The sequence below is a fragment of the Amblyraja radiata genome, chromosome 7, assembly GCF_010909765.2.
Source record: "Amblyraja radiata isolate CabotCenter1 chromosome 7, sAmbRad1.1.pri, whole genome shotgun sequence".
Taxonomy (NCBI): domain Eukaryota; kingdom Metazoa; phylum Chordata; class Chondrichthyes; order Rajiformes; family Rajidae; genus Amblyraja; species Amblyraja radiata.
Genome location: NC_045962.1, coordinates 33,406,325 through 33,420,112, shown reverse-complemented (window position 1 = coordinate 33,420,112; position 13,788 = coordinate 33,406,325).

Here is a 13,788-nt window from a genome sequence, read left to right as displayed (position 1 = left end):
CGATGAAACCTATTGTAGTAATGGGCTAGGAGTGTGCAGGACACAGCCCAGACCATCACAAAAACCAACCTCTCTTTCCATTGACTATCTACAGTTCATGTTGCCTCGACAAGGCCACTAGCATAATCAAGGGAAAGTTTCACTCTGGTCACTCCCTCTTCTCCCCTCTCCCATCAGGCAAGAGGCACAGAAGTGTGGAAACGCACACCTCCGGATTCAGGGACAGTTGAACCATCCTTTCCCAAACTGGAGAGCAGTCCTGACCTCCCATCCATCTCATTGGAGACCCTTCGATTATCTTTAATCGGACTTTACTAAACTTTATCTTGTACTATATTTTATTTCCTTTATCCTCTATCTGTACACTGTGGACGGTTTGATTGTAATCATGTATAATCTTTCCACTGACTGGATAGCACACAACAAAAAGATTTTCACTGTACCTTGGGACATGAAAGTAAACTAACTAAACTAAATACTCTTGTTCATCATTACTATTTCAGTTTGCATTTAAGCAGTGTATTTTCATTTATAAATGGTGCCACTTCTTGTTGCTTCTAACAAATAGTGTGAAATTCTAATGTCATATGACATTGTTAGCAAAACATGAGCAAATATAGTTTCAGCCACCATTAAATTGGTCGAAAAGATAAGATCATTTATATAACCTGCCAGCATATTTTACACCACATTCAGAAATACTTGCTCTGAGACCAATCTATCAAAATGGAATAACAACTTGATGTATAAAGAAGCTAATTGTCATCTCAAATGATATTTTAAACAGCAAATTTAACAAAGAATGTTTGGATTTACAGTGGTGATCTATTTCAGAGTTCATTCTAATGGGACCATATAGCAAATCAGTTCAATGGAAGGATGCCATTAAGTTAGAAAGGGTGCAGAAGAGATTCACCAGAATGTTACCTGGGCTTTTCAGTTTAGTTTAGAGATACATCGTGAAAATAGGCCCTTCAGCCACTGAGTCCACACCGAACAGCAATCCCCACACATTAACACTATCCTACGCACACTAGGGATAATTTTACAATGTTGCCAAGTCAATTAGGGTACAACTCTGTATATCTTTGGAGTGTGGAAGGAAACCGGAACACCCGTAGATAACTCAGGTGGTCACAGGGAAAACGTGCAAACTCCACACAGACAGCACCCATAGTCAGGATCGAACTTGGGTCTCTGGCGCTGTAAGGCAGCAACTTTACTATTGTGCCATCTTGCCACCTGGCTTATGAACTTGTTATAGGGAGAGACTGAGAGTGTTTTGTTTGATGTCTTAAGAAGCTGAGAGATGGCCTTATTGTGGTGTACAAGATCAGGAGGGGCATGGAAAAAGTGAACGCTCACAGTCGTTTCCACAGGGATGAGGATTCTAAAACCAGAGGCCACTGGCTTAAGGAGAGAGGGGAAAGATTTAATAGGGACCTTCTGCATCTTTTTCACTTGGAGGGTAGTATCCTGTCAGGGGAAATTATAAAAGCAGATACAGCTATGACTTTTAGAGTCATGCGGCACAGAAACAGGCCCTTCGGCCCAACTCGCCCATGCCGACCACGATGCTCCATTTATGCTGGTCCCACGTGCCCACGTTTGGTCCATATCTCTAAACCTTTCTTATCCATGCACCCTTGAAAGAGATTTGTACAGATATATGGACAGGCCATGGGTCAAATACAGGCAAAAGGGACTATCCAATATGCCAACTTGGTCAGCATGGACAAGGTGGGCTGTGAGGCCTCTGTTTATGCTGCATAGCTCTATGACTCTAAATAATAAAATAGTGTTTTCCACTAATGAACATTTGTCAGAAATGATTTGCTTGAAGGTCATTAATCTACAGTAAACTATGATCCCAAACTTCCTCGGGTCACAAATGCTGTCTGAAAACTGCAAGTTTACATTATTTTGTGTTTTCTTACGAATATCTATCATTTACGTAGTTTTCTTTTGGCTTCATTAACAATTTTTGAAGGCACTTAAATTCTCACCGCAGTTCTGTCGTTTGAATTAGGACGTGGTATGTATTCTCAATTGAAAACAGGATGTGGTGAGCATGGGTTTCTTTCTCAAGTGTAGGTTTTTTTATTTGCAATATGAAGACTTAGATCAACCTTGTTTCCATGGAAAAAGAAGAAAAAACAAGAAACCCATTTTAAAACTGAACCTTATAACTGGCACATGTAACATGGGACATACAACATAGAATACATGGCACGGGAACAGGCCCTTCAGCCCACAATAACCATGAAGAACACGATGCTAGGATAAACTAATCTCTGCCTGCACATGATCCATATCCCTCCATTCTCTGCATATCCATGCGCCTATCTAAAAGCCTCTGAAAAGCCACGATCATGTCTGCCTCCACTACCTCTGGCAGCTTGTTCCAGGCACCCATTGTCCTCAGTGTAAAATACACACCTTGCACATCTCCATTCAACTTTGCCCCCTCACCAAAAAGCTGTGCCCTCAAGTCTATGACATTTCTACCCAGGAAATACCCTATATGACTGTCTATCTTGTCTACGCATCTCTTAAATCTATGCACTATATACCTCGTATGCTTTTATGTACTTCTATCAAGTCTACATACTTCATTGGTAAATGTGGCACAATGTAAATAGTGATCTTGGGACAAGAACATTTTTCAACAAAATTGAGAAATGTCCAAAGGTTAGATCAAGCAACAATGAGCCTAATTTTTAGATTAGTTTTATCAGTTTTAGAGAATCAGCATTGAAACAGGCCCTTTGGCCCACTGTGTCTGTGCTGACCAGCGACCGCTGTACACTAGCACTATCCTACACACTAGGGACAATTTACAATCTTTCCGAAGCAAATTAATCCCAAACCTGTAAGTCTGTGGAGCGTGGGAGTGAAGAAGGGTCTCGATCCGAAACCTACTCATTTTCTCCAGAGATGCTGCCTGACCCGCTGGTAACTCCAGCATTTTGTGTCTATCTTTCTCAATTTGATTGCCACAATGCAACCTGATCTTTTCAGTAAACTGTTCAATGTGATAAGCATCCACATTTCTGTTTAATGTTGTACAGTAGTTTGTTTACTGTGTATAAAGTGAATAACTACACAGGAGATTATTCTAGCCCGTGCTAAATTTTTTTTGTACAGTGTTATTTTTTGTTTATTTTTGACACATGTACTGAGGTACAGTGAAAAGCTTTTTTCTTGCGTGCTATCCAGTTGGCGAAAAGACTTTGCGTGATAACAATCAAGCCATTTTCATATTTTAATATCACAAAAAGATGACTTAAAAAAGTGGAATTGAATTGAATTGAATCCTTTATTTGTCATTCAGACCTTTCGGTCTGAACGAAATGCTGTTGCCTGCAGCCATACATGTAATAATAACAACACACAATAAACACAAATTAACATCCACCACAGTGAGTTCACCAAGCACCTCCTCACTGTGATGGAGGCAAAAGTCTTAGAGTTACTGTCTCTTCCCTCCTCTTCTCCCTCTGCGCTGAGGCGATACCCCACCGGGCGATGGTAAGTCAGTCCCGCGGTTCAAGCTCCGCAGCCCGGGGGTGGTCGAAGCTGCCGCCCTCCAGTCCAGCGGACGCAGCTGTTGCCACGGGAGCTCCGGAAAACAGGCACCAGCCTGTGACCTGCGAGCTCCCGACGATGTCGTCCACTGGCCCGCGGCCGAGCCCCGGATTCAGGTCGCCGCCGCCATAACGCCGCCTCAGCCACCGGAGCACCGTCTCAGCCCCGCACCGGGCCGCCCACACGAGAGCGTCTCAGCCCCGCACCGCGCTGCCCACACGAGAGCGCATTCCAGCCGAGAGCCGGGCCGCCCACACGGGAGCGCCTTCCAGCCGGGACCCAGGCCGCCCACATGGGAGCACCTTCCAGCCGGTAGCCGGGCCGCCCACACAGGAGTGTCTCAGCCCCGCGCCGTCCGCCTTCACCGGAGCGCCGAGTCGTGCTGCTGCCGGAACGTTGCCGCAGCTCGAAGATGGCCAGCCTCGCGTTGGTAAGTCCTGGCTGGCTCTACCTCCGGAGCCTCGAGGTCGGTCGCAGGTTGGAGGCCGCCAGCTCCGCCATTAGGCCTCAGCTCAGGCGGGGGAAGAGAAGGGGGATACGACAAAAAAGTCGCATTCCCCCGAAGGGAGAGACAGAAAGCCCTGTTTCAGCCCTCCCCCCCACACACATAACACCACCTAATAACCAAAAGTTTAACTGAACTAGACAAAAAAAACAACACAAAAAAAGTAAAAACAGACAGACTGCAGGCGAGCCGCAGCCGTTTCACAGCGTCGCCACTTCTCATGAGATACAGTGGGAACTGATGGGATGAACGAAACTGATTGGATCTTTATTCAAGAAAGAACCAGAGGGCCTTGAGACCTTCCTGGTGGGGGAAGTAGGTGCAGAGGGATTGGGCGTCCATGGTGAAGATGAAGTAATAGGGGCCTGGAAACTGAAAGTTGTTGCAGAGTTGAAGAGTATGTGAGGTGCCTCGGATGTTGGTCAGAAGGGACTGGACAAGGGAGAGATAGGAAGGTATTTGGAGACGAATTCTGTGGGGCAGGAGCAGGCAGAAACAATCGTGAACATTTCAAGGGTCAATTTGATGCAGAAGTTAATGCCGCAGATATATCCTTGTTGGTCTAACCTTTACAAAGGGTGTTGCAAGGTTTGGAATTACTGTAAACATCCTTTAGAACTTAATGTTATTTGTTTAATTAAAGTTAACTAAATGTGCATTAAATGTCTGAATCACGTGCACTCAATAGAGTGCATTAGTTAATGTCAAGGACAAATGAACTCTATCGCGGCATAGTGACGCAGCAATAGAGTTGCTGCCTCACAGCGCCAGAGACCCGGGTTCGATCCTGACTGCGGCTGCTGTCTGTACGGAATTTGTATATTCTAGGTGCTCCGGTTTCCTCCTACACTCCAAAGGCGTACCGGTTCGTAGGTTAATTGGCTTTTGGAAATTGTAAATTGTCTCCAGTGTGTAGGATAGTGCTTGTGTGCAGGGTGATCACTTGTTGGCACAGACTCAGTGGGCCGAAGGGCCTGTTTCCACGCTGTATCTTTAAAGTCTAAAGTGTAATACATCTTGGGCTATCTGAAGATCAGTGTATTATTAGTAGTGAACAATAATTATTAATTTTACGTTCTTCGTCCCCTTAAGAATTTCTATTCTACTTGCCATCCAGGTAAGAAACACAAATACCTGCAGAAGCCTCCAGAGAGGCAGTGTTGGGAAGGGCCTTGAATAAACAATGTGCATTATGAACTCTTCTCGTTTCATACATATATACGTCTGCACATTCCTATTGGATTTAGGGTGGCACAGTGGCCACAGGTGGAGTTGCTGCCTTACAGCGCCAGATATCCTGGTTCACCCCTGACTATTGGTGCTGTCTGTATGGAGTTTGTACATTCTCACTGTGACCGCATGAGTTAACTCCGGGTGCTCGGGTTTCCTCCCACACTCCAAGGACGTGCAGTTTTGTAGGTTAATTGACTTTGGTAAATTGTCCCTAGTGTGTTGGATGCGAAACTGGGATAACATAGAACTGGTGTACAGGTAATCGTTTGTCAGCAAAGACTCGGTGGGCCGAAGGGCCTGTTTCCACATTGCATCTCTAAACTAAACTAAATTTCATTTAAGATTAAGAAACCTGTGTGCACACACTTCAGAAGTAGTGAGAATTCTCGAATCCCAAGGTCTTAATACACTCAACTAAAATTCAAATTCAAATTCACATTTATTGTCACATGCACCAATTAAGGTACAGTGATATTTGAGTTACCATGCAGCCATACAATTAAAAGAACACAATACAATTAAAAGAACGATAGAACTTAACATAAACATCCACCACAGTGATCACCGTGATGGAAGGCAATAAAGTTCAGTCAGTCTTCCTCTTTTTGTTTCTTTTATATTCAGCAGATAAAATATTCAGCAGATAAATCCATCATCTCAAGAGTCAAGAGTGTTTAATTGTCATATGCATCGGTAACAGAACAACAATATTCATTCTAGCTGCAGCTTTACAGGCACGCTGAAGCTCTAACACAGCAAATAAGTACACAGTGATCAATAATACAATAAATGATTAATAATATGAGGTAACCAGCCCAAACCAATCTACGTAGTGCAGACTCTACATGATCCATGGTACTTTGTTGCTGGGGTGTTGTGATTAGTGTTGTGCAGTGTGGTTCAAGTGCCTGATGGAAGGTGGGAAGAAGCTGTTCTTGAACCTATCCTAAACCCTCTTAAATGCCACTATCATATCTGCCTCCACCACCATCCCCGGCAATGCTTTCCAGGCATCCTTGCATCCTAGTGTGTGTACGCCGTATGTTCAATGGTTCAATTATTTTTTTTATTGTCACATATGCACAGCACAGTGAAATTCTTTTGCATAGCCTACAAATGCACAGTCACAATATTTTTGCGCGTTTACAAAGAAACATACTTGTATATGTGTAAGGGGCGATCGTGGTTGACAAAGGAAGTCAAGGACAGTATAAAAATAAAAGAGAAGAAGTGTAAGATAGCAAAGATGAGCGGGAAGCCAGAGGATTGGATAGTAAAAGCTTCTTTAGGTATGTGAAGAGGAAAAAATTAGTTAAGACCAAAATTGGACCCTTGAAGTCCGAAACAGGTGAATTTATTATAGGGGAACAAGGAAATGGCAGATGAGTTGATCAGGTACTTCGGATCCGTCTTCACTAAGGAAGACACAAACAATTTTGCTGATGTACTAGTGGCCAGAGGATCTAGGGTGACGGAGGAACTGAAGGAAATTCACATTCGGCAGGAAATGGTGTTGGGTAGACTGATGGGACTGAAGGCTGATAAATCCCCAGAGCCTGATGGTCTGCATCCCAGGGTATTTAAGGAAGTGGCTCTAGAAATCGTGGACGCATTGGTGATCATTTTCCAATGTTCCATAGATTCTGGATCAGTTCCTGTGGATTGGAGGGTAGCTAATGTTATCCCACTTTTTAAGAAAGGCAGGAGAGAGAAAACAAGGAATTATAGACCAGTTAGCCCGATATCGGTTGTGGGGAAGATGCTGGAGTCAATTATAAAAGATGAAATAGCGGCACATTTGGATAGCAGGATCGGTCAGAGTCAGCATGGATTTACGATGGGGAAATCATGCTTGATTAATCTTCTGGAATTTTTTAAGGATGTAACTAGGAAAATGGACAAGGGAGAGCCAGTGGATATGGTGTACCTGGACTTTCAGAAAGCATTTGATAAGGTGCCACATAGGAGATTAGTGGGCAAAATTAGAGCACATGGTATTGGGGTAGGGTATTGACATGGATAGAAAATTGGTTGGCAGACAGGAAACAAAGAGTAGGGATTAACGGGTCCCTTTCAGAATGGCAGGCAGTGACTAGTGGGGTACCGCAACGCTTGGTGCTGGAATCGCAGCTATTTACAATATACATTAATGATTTAGGTGAATGGATTGAACATTAGCAAATTTGCAGATGACACAAAGATGGGAGGCAGTGTGAAGTGTGAGGAGGATGCTATGAGGATGCAGGTTGACTTGGACAGGTTGGGTGAGTGGGCGGATGCATGGCAGATGCAGTTTAATGTGGATAAATGTGAGGTTATCCACTTTGGTGGCAAAAATAGGAAGGCATATTATTATCTGAATGGTGTCAAGTTGTGAATAGGGGAAGTTCAAGGAGATCTGGGGGTCCCTGTTCATCACTCACTGAAAGTAAGCATGCAGGTACAGCAGGCAGTGAAGAAAGCTAATGGCATGTTGGCCTTCATAACAAGAGGAGTTGAGAATAGGAGCAAAGAGGTCTTTCTGCAGTTGTACAAGGCCCTAGTGAGACCACACCTGGAGTATTGTGTGCAGTTTTGGTCTCCAAATTTGAGGAAGGACATTCTTGCTATTGAGGGAGTGGAGCATAGGTTCACAAGGTCAATTCCCGGGATGGCGGGACTGTCATATGTTGATAGAATGGAGCGGCTGGGCTTGTAGACTCTGGAATTTAGAAGTAAGTAAGTAAGTAAGTAAACTTTATTTATATAGCACGTTTAAATCAACTCGCGTTGAGACCAAAGTGCTTTACATAGAAAAAAAAATAAAAAATAATAATTAAGCTTCCATACATCCATAGAAAAATTAAAATTAAGAAAAATGACACAACATATTGTATAATTCAACACAAACGTCCCCCCACAACAGAATAAAAAATTTCCACTGTGGGGAAAGGCATCAGAAAGTTCAGTCCTCTCCCTCTGTGATCACCCGAGGTCAGGGCCTATTTGTGGCCTCCGCAGCCAGTCCGATGTTTTCAGGCCCTCTTGCCAGAAAGCTGGAATGCCGGCATCGGGTGAACACTCCTCGGCGGCTTGGAAATGTCTGGAACGGCCGCTTCCTCCCCGGAGACCGCGGCACCCGAAGGATGAGTGGGAACATATAAGATTATTAAGGGATTGGAAACGCTAGAGGCAGGAAACATGTTCCCGATGTTGGGGGAGCCCAGAACCAGGGGCCACAGTTTAAGAATAAGGGGTAGGCCATTTAGAACGGAGATGAGGAAAACCGTTTTAACCCAGTTGTGAATCTGTGGAATTCTCTGCCTCAGAAGGCAGTGGAGGCCAATTCTCTGGATGCTTTCAAGAGAGAGTTAGATAGAGCACTTAAAGATGGCAGAGTTAGGGGATATGGAGGGAAGGCAGGAACAGGGTACTGAATGTGGATGATCACCCATGATCACAGTGAATGGCAGTGCTGGCTCAAAGTGCTGAATGGCCTACTTAGTCTAGTATATATATATATATATAAGACTAAGTGGGACCCATGGGTCCCAGCATCACACGGGAGGGCTGGTCCCCCAATGCAATATTCCACCTCTCCACCAATTCTAATATTGGTGGCCAGTGGGGGGGGGGGGCGCTTTCTGGAGCGCTAGTATGGGTGTTGTGAGCTGAAGGGACTGGTTTCCAGAGGGTTAGTATGGACATTGTGGGCCGAATGGATTCTTGGGCTGGTGGCTCAGTCACTCAAGCCTGCTGTGCTGGCAGCTCACTCACTCATGGCTGGTGTGTTGGCAGTTGACTCACGGCTATTCCTTGATATTCCATTTCAAGCAGGGTGCAAGGCCACCAAATTCAAGTGCAGTTTCATACAATTTCAAGCAGGGTGCAAGGCCACTAAAGACAGCGAGTCGTGACCTCTCCCTCCTCCATCTTGCAGAGACTGAGCCACGCCCACACTTCTGGGTTTTGTAGTCCCTCCCCCCCTCCCACCAGAATGGGCGTGGCCTTCATGGTGTGCTTGACAGGAGAGACATTTTTTAAACACTAATAACTCTTTTATTTTTCATCGATGGGGAAAGTCCTCGGCACCTGATGAGCGGAGGGGGACTCTGAGTAAGATGACCAAAAATCACAGCCGCACGTGGTAGCGTTTTTTTCTAAAATCAACATAAAGCACAAACAGGAAGTACTCAAGATTAGACTTTTAATTATATAGAGGGCAAGGCAACTTTAATTAGGCAAGGCAACTTTAATTAGGCAAGGCAACATTAATTAGGCAACACAGCTTTAGTATTTCCAAACCAAAGGCAACACAGCTTCAGCAATTCCAAACCAAAGGCAACACAGCTTGAGTATTTCCAAACCAAAAGCAACACAGCTTTAGCATTTCCAAACCAAAGGCAACACAGCTTTAGCGTTTCCAAACCAAAGGCAACACAGCTTTAGCTTTTCCAAACCAAAGGCAACACAGCTTAACATTTCCAAACCAAAGGCAACACAGCTTTAGCATTTCCAAACTATATTTTCAAACCACATTAAGGGCACTGACAGGTCAGTAAAACCACTCACAGTTTAGTAGACATGTGTTCAGTGTTATTCACAGCTCAGACTGAGAGACGTGACCCTCTCGCTTCCCCCATCTTGCAGAGACTGACTGAGGCACTCAACACTTCCGGGTTTTATAGTCCCTCCGGTAGGGGCGTGGTAGGAGAGAGAATCTCAACATTTTGTAAACACTAATAACTCTTTTATTTTTCATCGATGGGAAAAATCCTCTTGTCCTGCGCAGCGGAGGGGGACTGAGTAAGATGGCCAAAAATCACAGCCGTAAGCGGTAAAGTCTTTTCTAAAATTAATATACAGAACAACAGGAAGTGGTCAAGATCAGACTTTTAGTAACATAGTGTGTATATATATATATATATATATACACACACTATGTTACTAAAAGTCTGTATATATATATACTTATACACACACATATATATATGTGTGCGCGTATACATGGGTGTATATATATGTGTGTGCGTGTCTATATATATATATATATATATACATGGATATTTATGTATAAGTGTATGTACATATATATATATGTGTATATACCTAGTCCAAGTATCAAAGCAGCGGCTAACCTGTCCTCTTCGTTGGTGAAGGCGCCACTGTGCACCTTTATGATGATTAGCTTCCCTTCCGCATTAGGGTGGAAGAAATTTGCACACAAAGTGATCAGCAGAAGCCACCAGATACAGAGCAGAAACAGGCCCTTTGGCCTACTAAATCCACACCGACCGGCGATCACCTCGTACACTAACACTGTCCTACACACTAGGGACAATTTTACCTAAGTCAATTAACACACAAACCTGTACACCTTTGGAGTATGGGAGGAAACCGGAGCACCCGGTGAAAACCCACACGGTCACAGGGAGGACATGCACACTCTGTACAGCACTCATAGTCAGAATCGAACCCGGGTCACTGGTGCTGTAAGACAGCAACTCTGAAGTTGCGTCATTATGCCGCCACTAAGAGGCACAAATCTTCCCTGCAGTTAACTGTAAAAGAAGCATAACTCAGCAACTCATTGTGGTGGTCAGGAAGTGGTGGCCCACGGTAATGCTCTGAGTAAAATGGAGAAATGTAATGTTAAATATGCTACTAAATTTCAAATAAAGATGAAACTTGCAGAGAGGCATTTGACATGTGATTTTAACCATTTTTGATAAATGCTAATTTATAATAAAATGTGAATAAGGTACTCCATTGTTATAATGTGGTTATCCTATATCTACCTGTACACTGTGATTGTAATCATGTATAGTCTTTTTGTTGACTGGATAGCATGTGACAAAAACGCTTTGCACTCTATCTCGGTACACGTGGCAATAAAATAAACTATCAGCTGCTATTATTATTTTTTCATTTTATGGGTTGACACAGTAGCACAGCGGTAGAGCTGCATCTCACAGCGCCAGAGACCCAGGTTCTATCCTGACTATGGGTGCTGTTTGCGTGGAGTTTGCACGTCCTTCCTGTGACCACGTGGGTTTCCTCCGGGTACTCCGGTATCCTCCCACATCCCAAAGACACGCGGCTAGTAGGCTAATTGGCCTCTGCAAATTGCTCTTAGTGTGCAGGGAGTGGGAAAGTGGGTTAACTTAGAACTAGTGAGAACGGGTGATCGATCATCGTCGTGGACTCGGTGGGCTGAAAGGCCTGTTTCCATTCTGTAGTTCTAAACAAAACTAAACTAAAACTTAAAAAGTAAAAAAAAACAATGATTAAAAGGCAGTTTTAGCCGTTCATGAAACTAGATCCTAACTGATCTCTAAGGATAGATACAAATTGCTGGAGTAACTCAGCGGGACAGGCAGCATCTCTGGACAGAAGGAATGGGTGATATTTTAGGTCAAAAGCCTTCATCAGACTGAGCCTAATGATATCTAATTAGATTCCAAACCTTCTTACTTATTGCTGACTATGAGGAAACTTTATCTAAACTTTGGCCCTTATTGCAGTTGCAATCTCATCTCTTGGAAATAAATTACAAACAATTACACACAGTGCTTTTTTTGTGACAGTTATTTTGTATTCCATCTACATGACATGCAGGTTTATTAATCATGCATACCGGCACCTCATTATCGACAATTCAATGATTCAATGATACTTTATTCTCACATGAACCTAGATAGAGAGAAATGTTTAGTTTTGCATACAATCCGGCAAAATCATACAGCAGACCTCACCTAGGCAGTACACAAAGAGTCGCCACGCTTCTGGCACCGAGAAAGTTACAAAGGTTCACCACAGTTTTATCTTCTGCCTACCGCCGCGCACATGGCAACAGGCGGCCCCTTGTCAGGTCCTCCCATCGTTCTCGGCCCCCCCCCCCCTCCCCCCCACCACTGCCGAGTCTCCCCTTCATTCTCAGCAGCCCCTGCCAGGACCCCCTTCATTCTCATTCTCCCCGTAAATAAGTATTAATTGCACCTGTCATGGTAGCAAGATCGCAAGTAAGTATTCAGCTTGAAATTTTTCAATTGTAAGTAGTGAATTGGATCGAACTTAAAGCACAAAACCAGATTGTCTATCGGTCATGGTCCACTGCCTTTTCTGCTCTTCCTTCTCCATTCCATTCAATTCAACTCTCCTTCCACACGCTCTTCTATTTAAAAGACATTTAATTTAAATGGTATTTGGACAGGTACATGGATAGGAAAGGTTTAGAGGGATAGAATCATAGAGAATCGTAGAGTCATTCAGTGTGGAAACAGGCACTTCGGTCCAACTTGCCCACGCCGGCCAACATGCTCCATCTACACTAGTCCCTGCATTTGGTCCATATCCCTCTAAACCTGTCCTATCCATGTACCTGTCCAAATGTTTCTTAAACGTTGCAATAGTACCTGCCTCAATTACCTCCTCCGGCAGTTCTTCCATACACCGACTCACTCTGTGTAAAAAAAGTTACCCCAATTTCCCATTAAATCGTTCCCTCCTCACCTTAAACCTATGTCCTCTGGTTCTCTATTCCTCTACTCTGGGCAAAAAAACTGGTGCATTTACCCAATCTATTCCCCTTATGATTTTGTACATCTCTATAAGCCCTGGTCCTTCTGCGCTCCAAGAAAAAAAGCCCTAGCCTGCTCAACTTCTCTCAATAGCTCAGTCCTTTAAGAAAACCCACGCAGTCACAGGTGAATATACAGACAACACCCACAGTCAGAATCGAACCCACGTCACTGGTACTGTAAAGCAGCAACTCTACCGCTATGCCACCATTCCTTATGTGTAAACCAGCATCTGCAGTTCCTCGTTTCCAAAATTTTTAATGTTCGTGAAAGTTGTTCGTAGCTGATTTGATTTTGACATTAACTCGGATGAACACTACAAATTTAAATCTGTAGACATAAGAACAGCAGATGCTAGAATCTGGAGCAAATCACAAAAGTGCTGCAGGCACTCAGAAGGTGAGGCAGTATCTGTGGAGGGAATGGACAGGCGACATTTAAGGTTGGATCCTTTCTTCAGCCTGACCCAAAACATTGCAGAAGATAGACACAAAGTGCTGGAATAACTCAGCGGGTTAGGCAGCATCTTAGTTTAGTTTAGAGATACAGCGCAGAAACTGGCCCCTCGGCCCACCGAGTCTGTACCGACCAGCGATCAATTCAAACATTACAAACACTATCCTACACACATCAGGGACAATTTACATTTATACCAAGCCAATTAACCTACAAATCTGTACGTCTTTGGAGTGTTGGAGGAAACCGAAGATCACCCACGCGGTCACGGGGAGAACGTACAAACTCCGTACAGACAGAACCCTTAGTCAGGATTGAACCCAGGTCTCTGGTGCTGCAAGCGCTGTAAGGCAGTAATTCAACTGCTGCGCCACCGTGCCTCCAGCTATGGAGAAAAAGGTTGGGTGACGTTTCGGGTCAGGACCCTTCTACAGCGTCACCCATCCT